Source organism: Marmota flaviventris, chromosome 10 (assembly GCF_047511675.1).
Source record: "Marmota flaviventris isolate mMarFla1 chromosome 10, mMarFla1.hap1, whole genome shotgun sequence".
NCBI classification, from domain to species: Eukaryota; Metazoa; Chordata; class Mammalia; order Rodentia; family Sciuridae; genus Marmota; species Marmota flaviventris.
This window is the reverse complement of record NC_092507.1, coordinates 123957983-123963086: the sequence shown is the minus strand read 5'-3', so window position 1 is coordinate 123963086 and position 5104 is coordinate 123957983. Positions and strand designations below refer to the sequence as shown.

The following is a 5104-nucleotide window of genomic DNA, read 5'->3' as shown; positions in this document are numbered from 1 at the left end:
ATTGGTGACACATCTTTATCACAGGGTGGCTCAGGTGAGGTGTAGTCCGTACTATGTGTCCAAGGAACTCAGAGTCCCAAGTGTCACCCTGACAATCATGGGGTCATGGTGGACCCAGAGAGTTGTATAAAGGCCAAGAAAAGGAAAATAATATGATAGTTTGCATAAAATGTCACCTCAGGATGAGAAACTGGTGTACTAAGGCAGCAAATGTGACCTATGTTGGAAACTTCCAGGGAAGGTGTCCTCTGCTGCTCTGAGCCAAAAGGTGACTTCATCACATTTTCTGGGTGGAAGTGAGATCCTTGGGGTAGTCAGTAGTTTCTCTGGATGTCGTTACACATCTATGATGACGTTTGAGTGTTCCCTGCGAGTGTATTCCAGGGAGTCAGTGTGTGCACTCTGTTTCTGAATCCTGCGACCTGACTTCAAGTCTGGTGGGACGTTTTGTCTAGCTTGGATACAGTTCATTTTCTGGATTTCTGCTTCCACATCCTGATTTTTGGTCCAGGGAAGAAAGCTGTTCTGAGCAAAGTCTCCACCAGATCCCTACTGTTCCTCCTGGTCCCCAGTCATTTGTGCTAGGCATGTGTCACCTGTGTTGCCAGCTCCTCATGAAATGGAGTCCCTGTGGCCAGGTTCTGGGAGAGGCCATGTCCACAGGGGATTGGACATATCGAATTTGGGTGACTAAACCATCCTCAGATATCTCCCTATCCCTGCCACCAAGGAACCCAGAGAGCCAACAAGGGCCCCTACTCATCCCTGCCAAACCCAGTCCTCTTGTGAACCTCAGCGTAGAAGATATCTTGCACTGAAAATGTGGTGGCCACCAGATCCTCTGCCCTGGACACCTTGTAATCTCACCATCTTTTGGGTAAATTGTTCATTGGAGAAGTTGTGATGGCATCAGCTTAGGTGTGATTGTGTCCTACTAAGGGAGAGATAATTTTCCAAGTCCTGTGTTTTGGGCGGAGAGCTTATTTAATTCTGGGTGGTCACTGATTTTTTCCCCCACTTGTTCTTTTTAGTCATTCATGACAGTAGAGCACATCTTGACGTATTTATCCAAAACTGCAGTGCATCTTACTCTCATTAGCATCCCAGTCTTATGGTTATACGTGCTGTGGAGAGTCACTGTGGTGTATTCATATATGTACATAGGAAAGTTATATCAGGTTCATTCCACTATCTTTTGATTCTTTATATTCAGAATTTCTACCTCTGATGTCCCCATCTTGGACACTGAAGGCCATGGTGACAGCTGCTGTGCAAGTGACTCCAGGAAATCTCAGAAAAAGTGATGTTCCATTCACTTCCATGGAGCACACTAAATCTACTCTTTTTGTGATGTTTTGGGATCCACGTTGTTGAATGTCTCATTAATCTCTTTTATTGCATGGTTGTGTTTTACTGGCTGAATGCATCACAGTGTAACCATTAGTTCTCTATGAACATTTAAGTTACTTCCAGCATATCTCTCTCTCTCTCTCTCTCTCTCTCTCTCTCTCTCTCTCTCTCTCTCTCTCACACACACACACACACACACATGCCATGTATCAACAAGAAATCCTGTTTGTGCGCATGTTTTGTAAACTCCATTTTAAATTCCTTATTCTTCAATACTGTGAATGAATATTACAACCAAAAATACAAACTCATTCAAATGTTGTGAAAGCAGAAGTGAAAGGAAAGTGACCAGGACACTCGGAACGACCAAGAGGTCTTTATTGCGGTGGTGTCTGATTGACAGGGAAGAGAGAGAGAGAGAGAGAGAGAGAGAGAGAGAGAGAGAGAGAGAGAGAGAGAAAGGGGGAAAGGGAGGGGCAAAGGGGTCAGATGTGGATTTCCATTGCACCAGAGGGCTGAGGGCTGAGTCTTCACGCTTGAGTGGGGCTGCGTGCTCACCCCTGAGTGGGAGCTGAGTGTTCACCCCTGAGTGGGAGCTGAGTGTTCATCCTTGAGTGGGGCTGAGTGCTCAACCCTGAGTGGGCCTGAGTGTTCACCCTTGAGTGGGCTGCTTGTTCAGCTCTGAGTGGGGCTGAGTGCTCAGCCTTGAGGCAAACAACGATAAGGAAGCAAAAAGACGGGGGTCCAGTGTCCAGCCCACTCGGCAGCTAACAAGAATCCTATGCACTTTTCTTTTGTATTTCAATATTAAGGGGAGAGAACTTAGCTTGGAGGTTGTTTCCTTCCAGCCTAGGTTTAATGCAGGCTGCACTAGATCATCACATTTGAGTCATGCAACAAATCCACGAAATACTTAATATTCTTTTTTCATAAGACGTTTGCAAAATTGAGGCATAGCACACTCATAGAGCCAGCCCACGGGCCACTGGTGGATCCAGGACCAAAAGAATGAGCTTCCCAAAGGGGACAAAACCTAATGCTTTTGTAGTAATGTCAGTTTGTCTGACAGTATCCATGTGAGGCAGGAGAAAGGGTAAAAATGGGCAGGTAGGAGAGTTGGACTCCTTCAGGTCAGGTTTTTATTCAGCAGGGCTGAGAAACCACAGACACAAGGCAGGCTTCATCCAGGCCAGGCCTACTTCTGGGTTAGCAGAGAAAAATGAAACCAAAACAAACTAACTGGTAAGACACCTGCTGTCTGCTTCCTCGACCCCCATCACAAAAGGGACACAGAGTAACCTGACTGGATCAAAGAACAGGTGAGGAGGCCATGGACACGGAATGCCTTACTCAGGATTGGGTGGGGGCTAGCTCAAATAGCTCATGTAGATTCACATAAACCACTAGATAATAGCCATTTTCTGGTATGCCTCTCTTGGGACCCCCTCCCTTTGTGAGCTCCATCTTCTTTCTACTACTCAATAAATCCTGTTACTTTGCTGTCACCGCCCCCCCCCCCGTGGATTTCATTCTTCACATTCCTAAGACTCTAGGGAACCCAATCCCACACTCTGTGCTACTCCCGCCCAGTGGCTGCATTGGAAGGCTGCTTTTGTTCAGAAGCTCCTCCATCAAGGATCTAGAGCCTTAGTAGTGAAAACAGCCTTGAGAAAAGGAAATTCCTAGACACTTTAAAACTCAAGTATTCTCAGTAAGGCGCTAAGAGTTGACCTGTCGTGGTCCAAGAATCTTACATGAGGAAGGAAATCTCCACGCTGTTGGAGAGAAGAGAGGCTTTTCATCAAACTAGATCAGTCTGTAGACCTCCAGACCTGTACTTGCAGTGTTTTCCACTGGTAACCCCGTGCATCTAGGTTTGGGGTGCTGGTGTTATTATTTTCTTGTTGGGGGGGGGATGTGGAGAGAGAGCCGCGCTCCACCTTAATCCACTTGGGTGTCTTATCAGGACCATCTGGGAGCTTGAAGGTCTTGGAATTAGTCCCAGAGGTACCAAGGGAGGGGGAACCAGTGTGGTAGAGAACGCGCCTTGGAAGAGTGTCCTCCGTTGGGCCAGGTAATTTCTATTCAATAGAACTACAGAAACCAATAGGAGAATGAGATCGTCAGTCATTTATGAGAGAGAATGACCAACCGACAGCAGCCAGCACATACCACTGGGGATTTTCTTCAGAAGGGTTGGTCAACCCAGACCCACCTTCGGTAAGTGGGAGTAAAGGCGGGGTGTGTAGAAACCTGCTTGCAGAAAAGTATCTGCTTTGGTAGGAAAAAGCCTTTTACAATTCAAAACAAAAAGACTCTCTCCTTAGCGTGCTAGAAAGTAATTTTCAATCTCAATGTTATAGCAAAATCTCACGAAGGACAATGGAAGCTGTGCTGCACAGTATACAACATATTAAGCGCTGACACCTGCTTTTAAGCAACAAACTTGCCAGGGAGAGCGCGAACGCAGTCCCCACTACCACAATTTATGCACTCGAGTTTCCCCACATTTGGGGAAATCGCATGGGTCAGCACCTCCGCAGTGCAGTGGAGAAACTTGGGAAAACAATTTTCCTGATCAAGGTATTTCCCCTGCCAGGTAAGTATGACTCGCTCGCCTGCCCTCGCAGCACAGCCTCCCTTGCCCTCCACTGTACACACACGGTCACTGCACAGCCGCAATCCCGGGCCTCCTTAGTCCTCACGCACAGCGAGTGGACCCTGCTTAGAGCCGTGCGCTTGCTCCCACAGCACAGCAAGTGGATGGCCTTTGTGCTGCAGGTGCCCGCTCAGCAGCCCCCGCGCCCCCTTATCTACATACGCCCGCCCCTGTGATGACGTCACAGAAGGAGCCCCGCCCCCGACCTGCGCCTCGCCTTGGGTCCCTCCGCCGCTCCCTGCCCTCAGCGGTCCACTCGGCCGAACCGCGCCCCCGCAGCCGCTGCGGGAAGTGCGCGGCCGCTCCCTGCTTAACTCGCGTCCCGCCGGGGGCTCGGGCGGTGCGCGGCGCCCCTTCTCCCGGAACGTGGGTTCTTGGTAATAGAACTTCTCTCCCCAACCCCGACCTGCGCCCGAGGATGTGAAGGAGAAACGGCTCCCTGGCACCGCCCCTCCTCGGTGACCCTTTGTCTCTTCCCGGCGGGCCCGGGTCCGGTGGCCCAGGACCGAGGAAGTCCACTCGTGTCGGACAGGACTTCCCCTGGGCGGTGGAAACGTGGAAAGGCCAAGAAGGAAAACCAGGCGGTGCAGCAATCCCCGCTCAGCAGGGGAACTGGCCACCGAGGCAGGGACCGCGGCTTAGAGGGAGATGGGAGGCCCTCCGAGGGACCCCACAAAGGACCCCGGCACCAGCCCTGTCGGCGGACCCTCCTGCGCTGAGAAGGCGGCGGCCACCACCCCGAGAAAGCCTTCGCTGCGAGGCCTGTGCCCGATGCAGGCGGCCACTGGTGGCTCTGCATAGGCAGATTCTGTCCAGAGTTTCTGGCTCCTCTGCGGAGGTGACCCGGGGCAGAGAGCGGAGTCGCCGGACCCTCCAGCGAGCGGCGGCGTGGAGGTCCCGGGCGCCAGGGGACACGAGCTGCAGCCCGAGCGGCGAGCCGAGACCGCGGGGACTTGGCGCAGCCCGCCGGGCCCCAGGGAGAGGAGGCGTCGCGCCGCGGCCGGGGCCGAAGTGCGGTGCTCTCTGAAGCCGAGCTGCGGGCAAGGCTCGGGTCCTGACCACTGCCCACAGTGTTCTGGGCGCTGCGGCGTGGAG

The 5104-nt window shown here is 51.8% G+C and overlaps 1 non-coding gene across 1 annotated transcript; it reads right to left on the bottom strand.

Annotated features, from left to right (window-relative positions):
- Positions 1-3800: 3800 nt before the first annotated feature.
- Positions 3801-3957, bottom strand: LOC139707510 (U1 spliceosomal RNA). The gene has a single exon (XR_011709066.1). It is a non-coding gene; the product is annotated as a U1 spliceosomal RNA (small nuclear RNA).
- Between the last annotated feature and the right edge of the window lie 1147 nt (positions 3958-5104).